This window comes from Primulina eburnea, chromosome 5, assembly GCF_022965805.1.
Source record: "Primulina eburnea isolate SZY01 chromosome 5, ASM2296580v1, whole genome shotgun sequence".
In the NCBI taxonomy this organism is placed as follows: domain Eukaryota; kingdom Viridiplantae; phylum Streptophyta; class Magnoliopsida; order Lamiales; family Gesneriaceae; genus Primulina; species Primulina eburnea.
In genome coordinates, this window is record NC_133105.1 from 27265894 (window position 1) to 27271893 (window position 6000).

A 6000-nucleotide genomic window follows, 5' to 3' on the forward strand; every position below is an offset into this window, starting at 1 on the left:
TTATCAATGACTATTAATTTCTTGTTAAATATAATTTTAAAATAATAAATAAATCAAGGGTAATTTGTAGAAAAATACATTTATCCAAGATTTATTTAAAATTCAGTACTCAACAGTTTTTTTTTGTAATTTAGTACCTAACAAAAGACAAACTTAGTTTTTACTACATATTTCATGCATTTTTACATTTTTACCCTTTTAATTAATAAAAAAGTATATAAATATTTATTTTTGTTGGACATCTTCTCTTTCCACTCATCAATCCCAATGCATTTGGATGACATGTATATTTAATTTAAATATTTTTTTATTAAAAAAAACAAATTAACAACTAATTGAATTTTTTGAAATACTTAGTTTTACTTGTGAAATACTTAATTTCAATTTTAAAATACTTAATTCAGTAAATAAAATACTCAGAATGTTTATTAAAAACTGGATATTCGAATATGCATTTAAAAAAAAACAAATTCGCAACTAATTGAATTTTTTGAAATACTTAGTTTTACTTGTAAAATACTTAATTTCAATTTTAAAATACTTGATTCAGTAAATAAAATACTCAGAATGTTTATTAAAAACCTGGATATTCGAGTATGCATTTAAAATAAAAAACAAATTCGCAACTAGTTGAATTTTTCGAAATACTTAGTTTTACTTGTGAAATACTTAATTTTAATTTTAAAATACTTGATTCAGTAAATGAAATACTCAGAATGTTTATTAAAAACTGGATATTCGAATATGCATTGAAAAAAAAACAAATTCGCAACTAGTTGAATTTTTCGAAATACTTAGTTTTACTTGTAAAATACTTAATTTCAATTTTAAAATACTTGATTTAGTAAATGAAATACTCAGAATGTGTATTAAATGTGTATTAAAAACCTGGATATTCGAGTATGCATTTAAAAGAAAACAAATTCGCAACTAGTTGAATTTTTTGAAATACTTAGTTTTACTTGTGAAATACTTAATTTCAATTTTAAAATACTTGATTTAGTAAATAAAATACTCAGAATGTGTATTAAAAATCTGGATATTCGAATATACATTAAAAAAAAAACAAATTCGCAACTAATTGAATTTTTGAAATACTTAGTTTTACTTGTGAAATACATAATTTTAATTTTAAAATATTTGATTTAGTAAATGAAATACTCAGAATGTGTATTAAAAAGCTGGATATTCGACTATGCATTTAAAAAAAAAAACAAATTCGCAACTAATTGAATTTTTTGAAATACTTAGTTTTACTTATGAAATACTTAATTTTAATTTTAAAATACTTGATTTAGTAAATGAAATACTCAGAATGTGTATTAAAAAGCTGGATATTCGAATATGCATTTAAAAAAAAACACAAATTCGCAACTAATTGAATTTTTTGAAATACTTAGTTTTACTTATGAAATACTTAATTTAAATTTTAAAATACTTGATTTAGTAAATGAAATACTCAGAATGTGTATTAAAAAGCTGGATATTCGAATATGCATTTAAAAAAAAACAAATTCGCAACTAATTGAATTTTTGACATACTTAGTTTTACTTTTGAAATACTTAATTTTAATTTTAAAATACTTGATTTAGTAAATGAAATACTCAGAATGTGTATTAAAAAGCTGGATATTCGACTATGCATTTAAAAAAAAAAACAAATTCGCAACTAATTGAATTTTTTGAAATACTTAGTTTTTACTTGTGAAATACTTAATTTTAATTTTAAAATACTTGATTTAGTATTTTAATACAACATTCTAAGTATTTCATTTACAAAATCAAATATTTTAAAATTAAAATTGAGTATCTCATAAGTAAAACAAATTCGCATATCCAGCTTTTTAATACACATTCTGAAATTTTAACAAATACATTAAAAAATTCAATTAGTTGCGAATTTGTTTTTTTTTTAATGCATATTCGAATATCCAGTTTTTAATATACATTATGAGTATTTCATTTACTAAATCAAGTATTTTAAAATTAAAATTAAGTATTTCACAAGTAAAACTAAGTATTTCAAAAAATTCAATTAGTTGCGAATTAATTTTTTTTTTAAAATGCATATTCGAATATCCAGTTTTTTAATACACATTCTGAGTATTTCATTTACGAAATCAAGTATTTGAAAATGAAATGAACATGTCATCTAAATGCATCTTGGAAGGAAATGCGAGCATTTGGTGAACTTACGTTACATATTCGAATATCCAGTATTATAATATAACATTCTAAGTATTTCATTTACCACTCGCTAATCTACTTAATTCGTTCGACAATGATCTATGCTTTCGACGAGATTTCATATCCAATTGTACACACCCTCTCAAGCTATGCCAAACTAATTCAACTCAGTGAAGTAATTAAATCTCTTTAATTATTTATCAAGGGTGAATTGCATGTCGTTTTATTAAATCCACTAGCTTTCAACCTACTGAACTATGACTATCGACGTATATCCGACTTCATATTTATCTTGAAATTTTAAATCCATGGATTAAGTTACTTGTTCCTATCACTGTTAGAGTAGGTGCACATCGAGCCAAGTGTTGGCCGACTGTTCACAATGAAACTCTTTGTATAAACGATCTTTATTTTAATAATATTTCAATTTATTAATTTGGCGCATCTTTATCTTTATACCCATGCTAGTTGCATAGATAAAGACCTTGAATATACAAATAGTAGAAAGAATATGAGATGCTCATATGATGAGTATCATGAAACTCATATTTGGAATACTGTATATTCTAAACCGTTCCTAGTCGATTCAGCCGCCACTAAGAAGGATAAAGGCCGATCGAGTTAGAGACTAGTATCTGCGATGTGAGTACCATGTTTCATTGGTAGGGGACATTGTGATGTCCGAGCATGCAGATAGGTGCTCCTGGTAGAGTGCACTGAACAACCCTCTATAAAGGATTTTCCAAGTGGTTCTCACTTATCGAGTGGAAAAATCCTAGTTTATGGTTGTACACCATTAGTCCTTATGACCCGGGACAACATTGAGACTCTATATGCTAGCGTTTCACTTTGACTTGTTTACCGACTCTTATGGGGTCATCAGGTGGCAAGGTTGGGTGTTACGGCGAAACATATAGGAGTCGATGCATTGTAGCCGGGGATTCACCGCTTACCTACGGGTATGGATATCCTATGTGTTTTTCATGTATCTGTGGGTTGAAATCTCTGATCAGAGTATGGTGGTAATTATGAAAGGAGTTTCATAGATTACACCATCGATGCAACCACAACATGACACATAGTATCGATTCATTGACAACTCTCGATAGACCAATAGTTGTCGAATCGATCGGGATATATGAGTTGAAGGGACCGTACTGTACGCTAACCATAATTGAATGGTTCTTGCAGGCACTATCATGTGATACCTAGGGAATCACGTAAGCGATGCTGCTAGGCGTTTAACGTGATTGGTTGGGTGCTATCAGACTTGAGTTCTGACGTTCTTACTATCAAGGAGTTGATAAGTAAGAATGGAGCAATTGGGGTATGCTCGAATAAGGACATGTTTAGTCCGAATCACATGGAGATGTGAACCCACGGCTAGTTGTATCAATGAACCATTGAGGGCCACACAAGTACTTGCTTTGTAAATCCCGAAGAGAAGTAAAAAATAGTTCAAGGTGTTGAACGGCTTATAAATGTGTTTATAAGCGTAAAGAAAAATAGAAGTATGACTTCTATGAGAGAAATATAAATTTTAATTTATGGAAGTGTTCCTAAGATTAAAATTTGGCCAAGTAAATAATGTAGTTGAAAATTGTGATTTTCATAAACATTGTTGTGGACTAAATTAAATTAATTCAAGTGTTGAATTAATTAAACACTAGTAGACCTAGTAGAGTCTAACTAATTAAATTAATTCAAGTGTTGAATTAATTAAATAATATTGAGTCTTGTAGAGCTCAATTTAAATAATTATTTAACTAGTGGGACTTGAGTAAAATCAAGTAATATTTAATTTATCTCAAATGTGTTTGAGATAATAAAATTTAGTCTATGGTTTTTGATGTGTTAAAAACCATATAATATATAAGTGAGACATGTAGGGATTGCATGCTTGGGAGGTGAAGAGCCTTGATTACTTTTTATTAAAATATTCAAAAGGCATGCAACTTTTGGGGAACAACTTTTGTAACACCCAAGGCTAATCTTCCCACTCCCACTCACCTCACTTTGGCCGAATTCTTGAGAGGATTTCTCTCACATTTTTCTTCCTTTTTGTTCTTCATTTTCTTGGAGCAAAAATCATTCTCTTTGAAAAATCCTTGAGTTTTTCTAGTGCAAAACTTGAGGGGATTTACATAGCTAAGTGGTGGGCCTTATTCTTGAAGGGGAATAAGAAGGAGCTTGTAGATTTGTCTACCAAAGAAGAGCTAAAGTATTCATACTTTAGTTGGAGCCATTTCATCAACTCTAAGGAGTTGATAGGTAAATTTCTACAAGCATCCTATGCATGTTTTTGTGATTTTGCAAATATTACACAAGAATCTTGGGGGCCGAAATTTTGCTCTTAAAATTTTTATTTTTCGCTTCCGTTGCGTTTCCGGCCTCCGTAACCGGTCCGCTTTCAAGTGGTATCCGAGCTAAGGTTACGGTTTTTGTGTAATATTTGCATAATATTATGTTGAGATCGATTTCTAACCGTTTGAGATTTTTTTGTGCAAGAAAATCAAAGGGCCGAAAATTTTGAAGAAAAACAAAAAAAAAAAAAATGATTTTTCGGGCAGCATGTTGCTGCCCGAGGGCTGCCCGAGCTGCCCTGAAATTTCGGGCAGCAAAGGGCAGCCCGAGGGGCTGCCCGAATAAGTCCAGCTTTTAAAATAAAAAAAAAAAATTTTGTTGTTGCCGGAATCCGGCGACGGAGCTCCGGCGACGGCGATGACGGCTAGGGTTTCCAAAAGTGTTTTGGACAATCTTAGTGTCATGGGCCTTGAGATGTTGGGCCATTGGATGGCCAACATAATTTGTGAAATTTAAATGGGCCTAAATATTTTTGGTGAAAAATGGTTTTTGGGCCCTTAAGTTTAAATTTACAATTGTTGCACATATTTTCTCATAAAATAAATAATTGAAGTTGGACTTTAATTATTTATAGTAAATTGTGATTTACAAGAAATTCGATTATAAATAAATTAATTTGAAAGTAGACAAAGGTGTTTGTATACTTTGTTAATTTAATTTATAATTGTGGCGGTTAGTGATTGGATCAAGATATATAATATTGGATCAATTAATTATAGTGATAATTAATTGATGGTGTATGATATGTGATATTATGCATGAAGGATGATCAAAAGCCCAAGCCCAATTTGCTAGGTGTATGCTAGGATATTTGTGTTGTATGATTGTAATAATTATCAATTTATAAAGTGGGCTTGGTTTATGGCCCGTTCCCACCCCCCATGAGATGTATCCCTATGTGCCATGGATATTTAATTGTAAATATTAGAATAGGGGAAGATCAAGATTGGAAGATGGTGGCCTTGGTGATTATGAAGATCGAAGACATGTAATATAGGATGCTAATGTAATAGTATAGTTGCATTGCATCCCGTGCATTTACCCTAGGATTGGACCTAGGCCCGTGTTTGGCTCACACGGGCCATTAGTTTTGGGGCAATTGATCATCCTTGTACTGTTTTCTATTTATAATATATGCATGATATGTTATAAATAATGAGTATGTGCGTTATTATTATTATAATAACAAAGTTGCATGAATCCGGCAAACATACGATCAAACATGGCGAGCTTTTAAAATAAAATTAATGATGAGACCTTTCAAAATTAAAAACCCTCATTTTGAATAAGATTCAAAATTAATATCAAGTCCGAAAAGGGGAATTATAAAGTTGTTTATAATTTCCTTGTCTTCCATCGACAATGGATGCATGATGAACGCTACCCGTACTCGGGGCTCGGCTCATATTATTGAGGGGGCCCTGGGTGCCGGAAAGCTGTGACATCCAT